Below are 14,630 nucleotides of genomic sequence, written 5' to 3'. Positions count from 1 at the left end.
GAACTTTTTCGGGATAGAGCTTAAATCCCCCGGGATTAAAACGTATGTAGAACACATACGGTTTTTCAGAAAAATCGAAGGAAGCTGACTGTGACAAAAAAAAAGCCACTTGAAAGATTTCAAAACTGTCGCGACACAGCAGGAATTACCGTGTCACGGTACAGATTGTCGTGTGACGGTGTTGTGTGCCGTGGCACGGCGATTTTGCCGTGGTGCGGCAGTCAGGAAATCAGACTGGCACCTCTGTTTTTTCGTTCGCGATCACGTTATTCAACTAATCCTACGAGGCGAATCTAAATACGACGTTGAAACATCGATACATATGCGAAAAAAATGCCAAATTAATCACAGGAATACGATTCAAGAATCTTTCAAGTCTCATCCACTCATCTCAATTAAATACCGATCACTCCAATCGATAAATAACCAAGAATCCTCCCAAGTGGAGTCGCCAAATTGTAGGCGTCATTCGAAGCGCGCCTACGTTAAGTATGTGGTGAATATGCTTGGCACTCCTAGGAAGTGGGAATTGACATATACGATTAGGGACAAGATTAGGGACAAAGTAAAGTAGGGAGCCGCCAACAAGTTTTTAAGGAACTTGTAAACCATTCACGGATCAATATAAGGCAACCACGATAAAGGGACAATGATAGGCAACAACGATTGACCCGTGAAGGTTACATCCCATTCATAATCCATGAGATTACTAACTCCATATGGTTCGGAACCACGAAAGGAGGATCGGGGATGATGGTACAAAGTGAGTCATGGAGTCACATTCTCCCGTATTGGCCTCTACTCGATTCTTATTGCGAAAAGTAATTCCTGCGATTTCAAAGGCATGCAAACAAAGATTCAATTTTCTCCAAACTAATATTAGTCTAAATTGGTTGAATATTAATGCAACACATAATTCTAAAATATTGTGATCACTTGATTAAACAACAAGATTAAAGAGGAAACTAAACCAGTCATCCAAATTATTAGGCGTTATATTAAATTACATATTCCCTTTAAGATGAAATATGGTGATCATTACAATAATAAAATTATCATTAACATTGGAAGCAATTCAGTAATAATAATGTTAGTCAAATCAAATCATAATAATAAACCTAATCATGATACTTTTTCCGGACGTGGAGGCAACCTCTTCCTCCTCTTCTTCCCCATCCTCTTGTGCCGTCTCCTCAGCTCTCTCACCCTCGGCATCGGAAGCCGTCTGAGATGAGCCAGAGTCCCCTTGGGACCCGTTTACTGAAGAATTGGACTCCTCACCGGACTCTGTAAGATTGAATCACCCAACGTTCTTGGAGGGCCGGGTGGGTGATCAAATACTTCATTAGTCGGCACTCTAATTGTGCCGTCTCCTTCATTAGCAGGGCCTTGGGCCGTCCTTTTAGTCTGAACCATGGTGTCCTTCACAAAGATAGACACGATCGAATTCGGGGTTAAGCAAGAGGGGGAGTCCAAGTAAGGAGATGCGGCACCCACAGTTCTAAATTCAACCGTACCAGGAGACCGGCTGACAACTGTCCTAGGCCATGTCATGTGTGCTTGTGAAACCATTTGAAAAATGCAAAAAACAAGCGGCACAAATGCAAGACATAATGATAAAAGAAGAGTATAGAGAGAGACAGTTACCTCTGAAAATTTGTAGAAAAGTTTGTGAAAAGTGGCGACCGAGTGCTAACAAACGGCAATATCAGACGGCGGAAAGTTAAATTCTCTCTCTAAAATCTCTCAGCTTCTCTCTTTAGACTTTTTAAAAACGTAAAAAGTGAGGGAAGGGTAAATCCTCTATTTATAGAGGGGTAAAAGCATGGGCATCCTTATAATTCCAAAGGGAAGGTGAACGGTTAAAATAATCATCACTCTCTAAACACCTGACATGTGTCACAAGCGCCACGTGGCTTGCCACATCACCCCTGTGAGGGGCAAATGTTTAAGGTAAAAATTCCCTAAATACGTGGAACAATGAGGAAGTTACACGTGTCACCCTAGGAAGCGTTCCGAGGGAACCAACCAGAATAAGACATGTGGCACCCCTCGTCATTGGGAAAGGTGGCGGCCTTCAACGGGCCCAAATCTCGATGCGCCGTAAAACGGCGCAGCCCAAAATCCTAGGTTAAAGTGACCTAAGGATCGAAGGACACTTACTCCCATGCCCTATAAATAGGGACATTTATTACCTTGGGAAAATTAATTACATAACATCATTTTCAGACACGATTCATCTGTTATTACAACAGCAAAATCTCCTAGATCTCGGGATCCGAGAAGAGAAAGTTTTACTTTCCACATTTATTTCACTCCGTCTGGTACTAACTTGATCGTCGGAGGCGGAACTCTGAACAACCGGAGCTTCCGTTTATTTCAGGTACAAGCACGCGTGGATCTAGTCTTGGAGCTATAACTCTTCTAAAGGACACATCAGGAAACCCCAAAAAAAGTAGAGTTTAGTAGTTGGAGTAGCTTTTGTGAAAAGTAAATATTATTAGCTTTTGTGAAAAGCTAGGTAGTTGTTGAAATTTTTCTTCTGTATTTTTATAATTTTACAGCTAATAGCTAATCAACATCTACTTTACCAAACACTTACACTTAATTATTTATTTTCACAGCTAACAACTACATATACCACTAACAGCTACTTCACAGCTAACAATTATCTCTACAGCTACATTTTGCCGAACACGCCCTTAGATTACACACAAAATAAAAACCCCAATATACACATATCTGACAAACGAATAAAAAAACTATCAATTATACGTCAAACCCTTGATCTCCAAGACCAATAGTAAAAATTCGAAGTAAAGTAACCACTAAGCTACGCTTCTACATCATTCTATTTTCACACAGATATTTCTTTTGACTTTCTTTTTCTTTTTTTAAAAAAAAATTACAAAAAACTTTTTTATATTTTTTGGGAGAGAAGAGGAGTTCCTATATTATTATTTAATAGGGCAAAAAGGAATTTTAAAGGAAGGGAATGTCCAAGGTATGACAATGGCAGAATTAACGGCGTGTCATTTTCATTTGCAAGTGGCTGATGGCTTGGGCTTCACAAAGGTCCACATTGAATGTGAGGCAAACAATGTGGTTGTGGGAATTCGGAAGAATGCAGTTGGTTTTGCTCCATTGTTCATGGTGCTTGATGATGACACTAAAATTCTTTAAATTCTTTGTCTATCGATGGTTTTTTGATATTACATGTAAAACGGGCAGGAAAACTTTACCTTACATAGCTGTAAATTTCTTTTTTATTAAGTTTAATTTACATATGTCATCACGTATTTGGTAAATAAATAAGTTTTAATTTTAATTTTATTTTACAAAATGATTATTAGTAATTAACTATTTTTAACTTTTTTCTCAAAAAAAAAAAAAAAAAAAAAAAAAAAAAACCAAACTCAGCCCCACCGTGACCCCAGCCACGCACCTCCCCGCCCCTACCATCGGCCCAGACGAGGCCCACAGCCGCCAGTCCCACCGCGACTAGACCCAGCTCCCCTGCGTCGTTCGCCGACCTTCCCTTACCCCCTTCCGTCGCCACTAAACCACTACCCCCTACTTCCACTTCAATTGTGTTCTGTCATTAATTGCCTCCATGTCATCATTAACAAGTAAATCTAATCTATTAGATACATAGTAAATTAGTAATTAAATGCCCAATCTATCAAAATGGCAGCTTCCTCTTCAATGAGATCTAATTAGGGGATTTTCTCCCGCCACGTGGACCACTCAAGTCCTGCCACGTGTCATCCACGTGGACCAACCAGAGTTCGCCACGTGTTACCTTGTGAGAGGTCCAAGGTGGACCAATCAGGCCACGACACGTGGCAGATTGATAGCCCATCAGGAAAATGGCCTCCTACGGCCCAAATTCCTAGGCAAAGCCCAGTCAGTTTACTAAAACCTAGTACTGAGCACGTTTTCCAACACCCTATAAAAGGGAGATGTTTCCCTCTGAGGAACATCATTCAGAAACAATTAATTCACATTAACTCACAATCAGAGAAAGTCAGACACCTAACACCTTGAACTGAGCAATTACACATTGCAGATACTCTCTTGGAATCCAAGAAAGACCCTTTACTTTCCGCACTTTACTCCTCAAACACGTTCTAACTTGATCGTCGGAATGCGGAACTCCCACCCACAGGAGTCTCCGTTGTTTTGCAGGTACAGGCATCCAGAGGTCAATCTTAGATTTGTAACTCTCCCGCAGGACATCAAAAACACCAAAACATTTGGCGCCGTTTGTGGGGAGAGTACTTCTAAGATTACTTCATAAGAACCTGTACCGCCTCTTAGTGAGAAACGGCCTATGGCCGATGTCCAGGTCTATTCAGACCAGGATACGGATGACGACTTTGAAGTCTCCACCCACATGGCCCCTGACGGGTCCCTCAGGACACGGCGCATCCGTCCCACCGAAAGGAGGGAACGGAATACTAACCAGGCAGGGCCTAAAGAAACAGTCGGTCAGCCGGCTGGTCAGCTCCAGGTGGCTGAAGGATCCACCCCCATCACAAGAAAAGAGCTCATGACTCTCGTGACAAGTTTCAAAGGGGAGATAAAGGATCTTATTGATAAACGGACGACTGTCCCTACCAAAGAACAGTAGGCCAAGAAGCCCCCTCATTCTGTGAGGAATAAGCCGGTCAAAGACCGAGAGGCCACTCCTTACCCTAAACCAAGGGAGGGACAGAAGCCCTTGATAAACTTGGCCAGACTTCGGTTCCCTGAGCCAGGGAAGAGGAAGGCCATCCGGCATGTACAGCCGGATGGTTCCAAGAAAACATATTCCGATGCTCGGATGATGATCCAGCAAAAGAAGAATATGCAACTGTCAGAGTCGGCCTCAACGTTGAACTTCAATGACAGCTTTCAGAATGCCTCAATGAGGTATTCTCAATCAAACCGAGAGGACCAGAGGCGTCATGTCCTCTCACTCTAGTCCGCAAATGTTCTAGGCGGCCCCGTATGCGCCTGAACAACCATACATGCCGTATGGACAACCATATATGCAGCCTACCCTCTTCGGGGGGCAGGCGACACATAATGTCCAGCCCTTGGACTGGCAGCTTCGACTGCTAAGACTTGGGGAACAGCCTTCAGCTTTCTCCAAGGAAATAACTGAGGCCACACAGCCGGCCAAGGTGAAGAATGTGTTGGTAGGAACTTATGATGGTACCTCCAACCCAGAAGACCACCTAATGGCATACACCAACCTTATGTATCTTCAAGGGTTGGATGATGCCACTTGGTGTAGATGCTTCCCGGCTACATTAAAGGGCGTCGCCCAGCAATGGTTCGGCAACCTGCCAGCCGGATGTATCAATAATTTCAAGACGCTTGCCTACTTGTTCGCGTCAAACTTCTCAATGAATATCCCTGCAAAGAAAATAAGTCTTGACTTGGGAGCCATACAGCAGCGACAGAAGAAGGGGCTACGCTCATATATCAGGAGCTTCAATCTGATGAAAATTTAGATTTAAGGACTATCTGATGAGGTAGCCTACACAAACTTTTTCAAAGGTCTGAAGGACGGGTCAGCCTTCAAGTTTAACCTTGTCAGAAAGAGGGTAGCTACCCTCCAAGAGGCACCGATGGAGACGAACGCCTATATACAGGCGACCGAGCTCTGTAACATCAGTAAGCAGTCGGACTCAAAGAGGTCTGACAAAAAAGAGAGTCGTCCATTACAGCCGGCTAAGAAAGAAAAGAAAAGAGGTCTGGGTGGCTGATACTTCTGAACAGCCCTCCCAGAAGAAAAAGAGAGAAGCGAAGACGTACTCCCCAAAGTGCGAATTCAATAAAGACTGTTACTCCATCCTCATGGAGATTAAGGACCGAGTCTCTATTGAGAAGCCAGCTCCTATGAAAGGTTCCGCCAAAATCGGAACAAAAACAAATGTTGCCACTACCATGAGGATATTGGCCATGATACCAACGAATGTTATAGCCTTAAGCGTCTGTTGGACCGCCTGGCTGACAAAGGGGTACTCAAGTCCTATGTTCTGAGGTCCAAAGTTACCCACCAAATTAACACTAGGCAGCCGCCCAAAAAGAAGTCCCACTCTGCTAATAGTTCGGATACTGATGAAACTCCGATCTATACAATAGCAGGCGGCTTTGCCGGAGGCGGCCCAACAATCCGGGGTAACAAGGACTACATCAGACAGCTCGACATTAACTCGGTCAACGAGGGGCAGGCGTCCAAAGATTCCTTTCCAGAAGTTATAGTTACTAAGGATGATAGGGGCAAAATCAGGAGGCCACATGATGATCCTGTAGTCATCGAATGCAAAGTGGCCAACCAAAGAGTCGGTCGGATCCTCATTGACACTGGGAGTTCGTCTAATCTCATCAGTCACAAGTGCCTGACCAAGCTCAGGTACAAGCCCGAGAGTATGCACCAGGTCTCTCATCCCTTAGTGGGATTTGGGGGTGGTGTGGTACATCCGGTAGGTCAAATAGAAATACCTATTCGTCTGGGCGAGAAAGGGAAGGGACGCCACATGGTGGTCCGGTTCTTATTTGTTGAAGAGCTGACGGCCTATAACATGATTTTTGGGCGCCTACCCTGAATGAATCCAAGGCTGTTATCATTCCATCTCTCATGCTCCTCAAGTTTGAGAGGGATGATGGAATAGTCAGCTCCTTACGGGGAGACCAGAAGATGGTCAAAGAGTGTTACCTCACTGATGTCAAGCCCACTGTGGTCGCAGCCGGCCCCAGTGGAGAACCAACTGACCTTGCCCAAGTCAAGGAAGCTGCGCCTGCTGCAACAGCAGCCGGCAAGAAGAGAAAGACCAACCAAATGGTGGCCGAGAAAAAAGAAAGGCAATAGCAATCACTGACCGGTCAAAGGCCGGATGAACTCCGTCCCCAGCCGGCTGGTGAGCACATGGACATCAACCTAGATGACTCTCGTCCTGACCGGACTGTTAAGGTTGGGACGATTGCTTTTGTTGAACTTGGACAGACTTGCACCACTTGCTAAAAGAATTCAAAGACATCTTTACCTTTGAAGTGGACGAGATGCTAGGCATCAGCCCGGATCTAGCCATCCACAAACTTGCTATGGATCCTAAAAAGAAGCTAGTAAAGGCAAAAGAAGAGGAGCCATGGTGAAGAAAGAAGCCAGGCGGCAGCCACCGAGGTGAATAAATTGTTAGATGCTGGTTTCATTCGGCAATGCTACTTCCCTAATTGGGTTGCCAATGTTGTCCTAGTAAAAAAGCCGAATGGAACCTGGCGCATGTGTGTAGATTACATAGACCTGAACAAGGCATGTCCGAAGGATAGGTATCCTCTCCCAAAGATCGACTGTCTGGTCAACTCTACAGCCGGCCATGCCTTGATGAGCTTCATGGACGCCTATTCAGGGTTTCACCAAATACCCTTGTGGAAGAAGGATCAAGAAAAGATGCATTCGTCACTGATCAGGGGTTATTCTGCAATACTGTGATGCCGTTTGGTTTGAGAATGCGCCTGCTACCTTTCAGACAATGATTAATACAGTCTTCATTGATCTTTGAAGAAATGTGGAGGTGTACATTGATGATATGATAGTCAAATCCAAACTTCAAACAGACCATCTTACAGATCTCCGAGAAACATTCTCCACACTCAGGCGGCACCAAGTCATGCTATCCCAAGAAATGTGTTTTTGGTGTTGAGTCTGGGAAGTTCCTCGGATTTATGATTGATCAAAAGGGGATAGAGGCCAATCCAGAAAAAATACAGGCGGTCATAGACATGCAGTCACCCCGTACGGTAAAGGAAGTTCAAAAATTAACAGGTTGTCTAGCGGCATTGGGGAGATTCCTCGGTCGGTCAGGCACCAAATGCCTCTATTTCTTCCAAGCAATCAAGAAGAAGACTATGTTTGAATGGGGGACGGATGCAGAGGTGGCCTTTCAAAGGTTGAAGGAACACTTGCACTCTTTGCCAAGGCTCGTCAGCCCTCTGTCAAAGGAAGTGTCATACATGTACTTGGTCGTCTCTGATCATGCTCTCAGTGTCGTTCTCCTTGCTGAAAGAGACGGCTGCCAGCTCCCTGTCCATTTCATCAGCCATGTTCTAAAAAATGATGAGTTACAGTACCCCATGGTTGAAAATTTTGGCATGGCCCTCTTCATGGCAGTTAAGAAGCTGAAACCTTACTTCTTGGCACATCCGGTTGTGGTTTACACTGACCAACCAATCAAGCGGCCACTGACAACCATGGAATCATCCGGCCAAATGATTAAATGGGCAATTGAAATGCAAAGCCTAGAAATTACTTTTGAGCCAAGGAAAGCAGTGAAGGGGCATGCACTTGCCGACTTCATTGTTGAAATGACTAGGCCGGCTGATCTAGAAAATCCTGATCAAGTCTGGAAGGTATATGTGGACGGGAGCTCCGCAATGAACGGTTGTGGTGTAGGCGTCATATGTTAGTCTCTTGAGGGGGACAAGTATGAATATGCGCTGCATTTTAAGTTCCAGGCCTCGAACAACGAGGCAGAATACAAAGCCTTACTAGCCGAAATCCGCATGTGTAAGGCGGCTGGGGCAAAGAAAGTGGACGCCTGTTCATATTCGCAACTGATTATTAGCCAATATCATGGTGACTATGAAGCCACACATCCGGCTATGACCAAGTATTTACAGGCGGTCAAAGAAGAGGCTGGGACACTTGAATAATTCCACCTAAGTCAAGTGCCCAGGTCCGAGAATAACCAGGCGGATGCCCTCTCCAAATTGGCATCATCCGCCTCTTGTCACACACCAAGGTCTTTTTTCTGGGAAGTGATGGACAAAAGAAGTATTGAGGAGGAACCTATTGGAGTCCTTGATCGAAGCTCAACCTGGATGGATGGCATCCGGGCATACTTAACAAACGGCACCCTGCCGGATACTTACCCAGAAATGATCATAATGAAACAGCGTGCGTCCAACTTTGAAATTCATAAAGGGGAACTTTTCAAGAAAGGTTATCTTCAACCTCTTTTGAAGTGTGTTACCCCAGAAAAGGGCCGAGAGGTCCACAAAGATTTGCATCCAGGGTTCTGTGCTTCTCACATAGGCGGCAGGACCCAAGCAAAGACAGCCAGGCGGCAAGGCTACTTCTGGCCTACCCTAGAAGCAGACGCCATGAAGATGGTGAAAAAATGTGACAAGTGTCAAAGGTTTGGCAAGCTCATCCATCGTCCGGCAACTGACCTGACGACTATCCATAGCCCAGTACAATTCGCCAAATGGGGCATGGACATTCTGGGTCCCTCGCCTGCTACAGGCGGACGGAGATATTTTTTGGTAGCAGTCGACTACTTCACCAAGTGGGTAGAGGCGGAGGCAGTCAAGGACATCAAAACAAAAGATGTCATCTCCTTCATTTGGAGAAATGTCATTACTCAGTATGGGGTACCCATGTCTATGGTCTTTGACAATGGACCTCAATTCGAGACGCCTGCTCTCAAGAACTGGTTGGGAGACCAAGGGATCTCTCACTGTTTTGCATCAGTCGGCCGCCCCCAAGCAAACGGCCAGGTTGAAGCCTTTAACAAGTTAATCTCTGATGGCATCAAAAAGAAGATTGAAAGAGCTGGCGGCCTATGGGCTGACGAGCTACCACATGTTCTATGGGCCATCAGGACGACTGAAAAAGGGGCGACTGGTGAAACTCTGTTCCTCATGGTTTATGGGGCAGAGGTTGTTCTGCCTATTGAGCACTATGAGCCGACTCTTCGAGTCATGCTTTATGACGAAGAGGCTAACTGGGAGGCCATGCGGCTAGCATTGGATTCACTTCCAGAACGCAGGGGCAATGCAACCTTGCGCCATGAGATCTACCGTCTGAGAATGACGAGAGCTTACAATAAAAGAGTGCACAAGCAGCCCCTAAAAGTAGGGAACTTTGTGCTACGAAAAATGGAAGCAGTCGGTAGGGCCAACAAGTAGGGAAAGCTGACTCCTAATTGGGATGGCCCCTACCAAATCTGTGAAGAAGTTAGAGGCGGCACCTACCGCCTGGAAACACCAAACGGCATGCAGCTAGCCAGAACTTGGAACGTAGACAACTTGAAGAAGTACTACTTCTGAGATTTGTAAATTATTTGTATATGTAAGCATATCAATAAAATTTGCAATTTATTTTTCAGTTTTTTGCAAGTCTCCTCAGTGGGGTAAATTCGTCCGGGTGAATTCGTCGCAGATAGCATCTCCCATTTGGGTGGCACATTGCTCTATAAACCTAAAACAAACGGCCCTACCGAGTGTCTCCAAGACAACCTCGCAGTCGTTTGACCTGAGACAAATATAAACGTACCGTTTTACTACGAACACGCGGTAGACAGTTAAATGTAAGTCAGAAACCGCCTGTTATTGCTTGGGACAATACAGTCGGCATAATTTGAGTAAATAACTAAGCAAAACTTAGCAAATAAAATGGTATCAGGCGGCCAAAGCCGCCAGTTTCTTCTACTCACTCAAATCAAAGTGACAAAGATTGATTAACCCAAAGGGTTAACTCATAGTCACACTGGCAACCTTGGAATGGAACCTAAACGGTGCGAACCAAACCGCCTGTTTTAGACGGTATTCGGCCACTATTCCTTCTAAAGGTTAGCAAGTAGTAACCGCTTGTAAACCTACAGGCGACTACTACGGCTGAATATTCCAAGCGCCGCCTGTTTCCATACGAGAAACGATAAATGGCCTAGAACTTCAAAAATAGAACACTACATACGGCTCCAACCGACTATTTTTTCTATTTCATTCAAGTTCAAGTGACGGAGACTGATTAACCTCAAAAGGTTAACTCATAGTCACTCACCCAACCTACAATATAATCTAAGAGGTACGAATGAAGTCGCCTGTCCTTGTAATAAACAGACGGAATTCGGCCACTATTCCTATTTAGGTTAGCAACACCGTGGAAACTACTTTGATTAAAAACATCCAGATTGGCGCTTGTTCTGTACAAGTACCAAGCAGACGGACTATTTACGATCAATAAAATAAACTAAGTACAAACTTAGTATATTGCGGTTTACTATACGGCCAAGAGCCGAGTTATGCTAGGTGTTCGCCTGGGCAATGGCCGACTGACCGCCTGGTTTGGGGCAATCACCATAGTGATTGATTGACCTAGAATTAGTAATACTCAAAGTATCAAAAATTCCAAGTCAATCAACTCACCTTCGAAAACCAGGCACCAGTCGCCCAGGGGCAAGAACAGTCGGTATATAAAGCATTCATGAAAACAAGAAGCAAGCTACATACACTGAGCAAAATTCATGAAAAGCAAAAATTCAAAAACTTCAAAATTTGGAGAAACCGACAAAAACGACCGGATGATTAATATAAACAGTCGGTCAGGGGACCGACAGAAATGTTAAAATTGAAATTGTCAAGTAAACCCCGACCCCTTAGTCGAGTAATGATACAAAGTAAGTGGCACGCAGGCCAAAGAAATACTTAAGCTTCTGGAGGAGGCTTCTCAGATTCAGGAGTCACATCCTTCTGGTCCCCAGCCGGCTCCTCCTCCTTGTTCTCACCATCCGCCTCCTCCTCCTCCTAGTCCTACTCCCTAGAGGTGGAATCAGACGACTCGCCACCCTCCTTTTCTTCATCATGGTCTGGCCCAATGATATTGTCATTGTACTCTCGGGTACAAATGGCAAACTGATTCCTCCAGCTGTCATAGCTAGTCTTTGGGAAGAGAGTCGCCTAGGTCATCTCCATGATGAAGTTGTTGTCCTCCATCATGTCCTTGACCAGCGCGTGTTTCTCCTCGTTGGCCCTAGAGGTGTATTTTTTGGCAAGCTTAGTCTCCTGGTTGGCCAGCCGCTGCTTGGTCCCCCTCCTTTAGAGGCGCGAGCTCAGCCTTGAGGTCTGATACGGACTTCTCCAGTTCTGAGATCCTCTTCTGGGCCGCCTCTAAGTCCTTCTTGACCTGCAAATTGGCAGACGCCAGATAATACAGTACGTCAGTGGTCAGAATTTCGTTTTGTGCAATCTGGAACATAGCTTTGTCATAATCAGAGGCGGCCTGGGCCTTCGCAGCTTTTACCTCTTTGTTCTTTTCACTCAAGGGCTTGCGGATACCATACACTCGTAGCATAGACTGCACTCGGCCAAAAACCAGTCGTCGGTCACAGGCGCTAGGCAATTATTTAAACAAACAAAGAACTTTTTACTAAGTATGCCTCAGCCAGGAGAGCCAGGATGGCTTTGAGGTTAAGGGTGCCGACTCCCTTAATAGACTTCCTGTCCTCGACAGGGATGGCCTTAAGCATGGACCTAGCCATCTGAACCAGATCCGGCCTTTGAGGGACATCTGCACAATCAATACCCAGTAAGTACTTGGTGTAAATTCGGTCAATAAACCGACTGCTCTCAGAGGTGTTAGGCGACTGCCGATTGAATTTGACCCTCAAAGGGTAAGGGAAAGGACACAAGTCTTTGATACCTTCAGTAGCCGCCTCCTTCTCCTTCTCCTTCCCTTGCCGACTGCCAGCAAGGACGGCTGGAGATTTTAGGGGTGGATTGCCCCCTGGCCTTGAGGCCACATGTTTCCTGGCTTTCCCAGGAGTCGTCACATGACCAACCGTCTGTTTCCTAACCTTAGGATCCGGCTGGGAGGAGGAGGAAGGCTTTGTTAAAGTGCCCTACAAAATAATCTCAATAAGTGAGAGGCAGGCGGCAGAAAAGCTAAATGAAATTTGTTCAATTGAAAGTTCATCTTTGACGCCTACACAACAGGCGATTCTTTAGCTGGCCGCTTGCCAAGGATGGCCGAGCGGTATCGAGCAGCGGCTTTCTTAGAGGCCGGGAGCTTTTCCATAGCTTTGTCTGCAAAAGATGAATCAAGGAGTTAGTTTGACACAAAAAAAATGAAAGTTTCACAAGACATTTAAACAGGCGGTCAGCTACCTCTCGGCATCTCTTCATTAAGGCCACGGGCGGCCAGATATGTCCCATCGTATAACCACTTATACTTGGGAAAATAGTTTTGAGGAATGAACTCCCTCACCCCAGTCTCGGGGTTCGCCTGTATGTCCACTTTGAAGATCCCTCTGTCAAGGATCTCTTCTTTGGCTTTACGGGGAACAGGCGGCAGCTTAGAGCCGCTTGTTAGGAAAGGTGGGTTCCTGTTCCACCTGTTAAATTTTTTGTTCCTAACTGTGTCAGGGCTGGAGATGATGTAGAAAGTGTTCCTCCAATCTTTCCATTTGTTCTCCTTCCCCACAGTCATCATATAGCCCTTGTGGCTAGACAGCTGATACCAGCCCTGACAGTGCATATGAGCAAGTGCCTCAAAGCTTGGCTCTACCTCATGCATTTCACAGCCGGCAACATAGACCAAGATGTTGAACCAAGAGTTAGGGGCTAGTTTCCAGACACCTAGCTGGTATCCGTCCAATAAATTCTATACAGCCGGATGTAGAGGAAATCTCAGGCCAGCCTTAATTGCCGCCTCATAGCAGCCAAAACAGGCGTCCCCGTAGTTGGACTGCTCGGGCCAGACTACAGTGTCTTCGACATCTAGCGTGCAAATGACATACCCATGTCCCATGACATGGTCAGCTCTGAAGCTCTCAATTTTTTCAGCCATCATTTTCCGCCTACCTTTGGGAACATGATGATAGTAAGCGGTGTATTGCTCTCGGTTGGTAGCAAACGGCTCCGACCAGTTTGGTCCCAAGTCTACTGAAAGGGACTCTCGGGCACTCTCTAGCCGAGAGTACCTCTCTTCGGATTCATCCGAAAATTTGTTTGAAGTGCTTGGCTCAGAATCGCTATCTGAGCTCTCGGATGAAGGGTGCGCCTGGCGGGCCAGATCAACAAAGGCTGGCATAACATTTTCTTCCCCTGATTCGTCTAAAATGGAATCACTAGGGGTACTTGGGGCACCAGGCGGCACGTCAGACAACTCGCTGACAGGCGCATGAAAGAAAGAGCCGTCTGAATTTGTCACCCTTGCTGTTCTCTTAGTTCTGGCCATGGTTTCCTGCACAGACACATAGACAGTCGGACTTGGGGCAGTTCGCAAAGGGTGATCCAGCAAGGGGCAGTCGGCACTCCTAGTTCTAGATTCAGCCGTCCCCGGTGACCGGCTGATCACTAACCTAGGCCGTGTCGTGTACTTTTGGGAAACCATTTTCAAAAGAAAAAACAAAGTACGAAAAAATAAAAAGAAACAGACGGTTACCTTTAGTTGATGAAGATGGAAGTACTTGAAAGTCTACAGCGACTATAAGAGGAGGCGGTCTGGTGCAGTCGGAAGCTCTCTCTCAGAAAAAGACAAAAGCTCTCTAGAATTTTTTGGAAACGTCCAAACAAATAATTTGGACATCCTATTTATAGGGGGGTGAATTCCAAGAGACAGTTAAAAAAAAAAAGGGTAAAAACCATTAGCCAATCATGGTGTGACGCCTGTCACAGGTGCCACGTGGCATGTCACGTCACTCCTGTGAGGGGCAAATGATTAGGGGATTTTCCCCCGCCACGTGGACCACTCAAGTCCTGCCACGTGTCATCCACGTGGACCAACCAGAGTCCGCCACGTGTCACCTCGTGAGAGGTCCAAGGTGGACCAATCAGCCACGACACGTGGCAGATTGATA

Source organism: Chenopodium quinoa, unplaced genomic scaffold, assembly GCF_001683475.1.
Source record: "Chenopodium quinoa cultivar QQ74 unplaced genomic scaffold, ASM168347v1, whole genome shotgun sequence".
In the NCBI taxonomy this organism is placed as follows: Eukaryota; Viridiplantae; Streptophyta; class Magnoliopsida; order Caryophyllales; family Amaranthaceae; genus Chenopodium; species Chenopodium quinoa.
Note: the sequence above shows the minus strand (reverse complement) of the source record.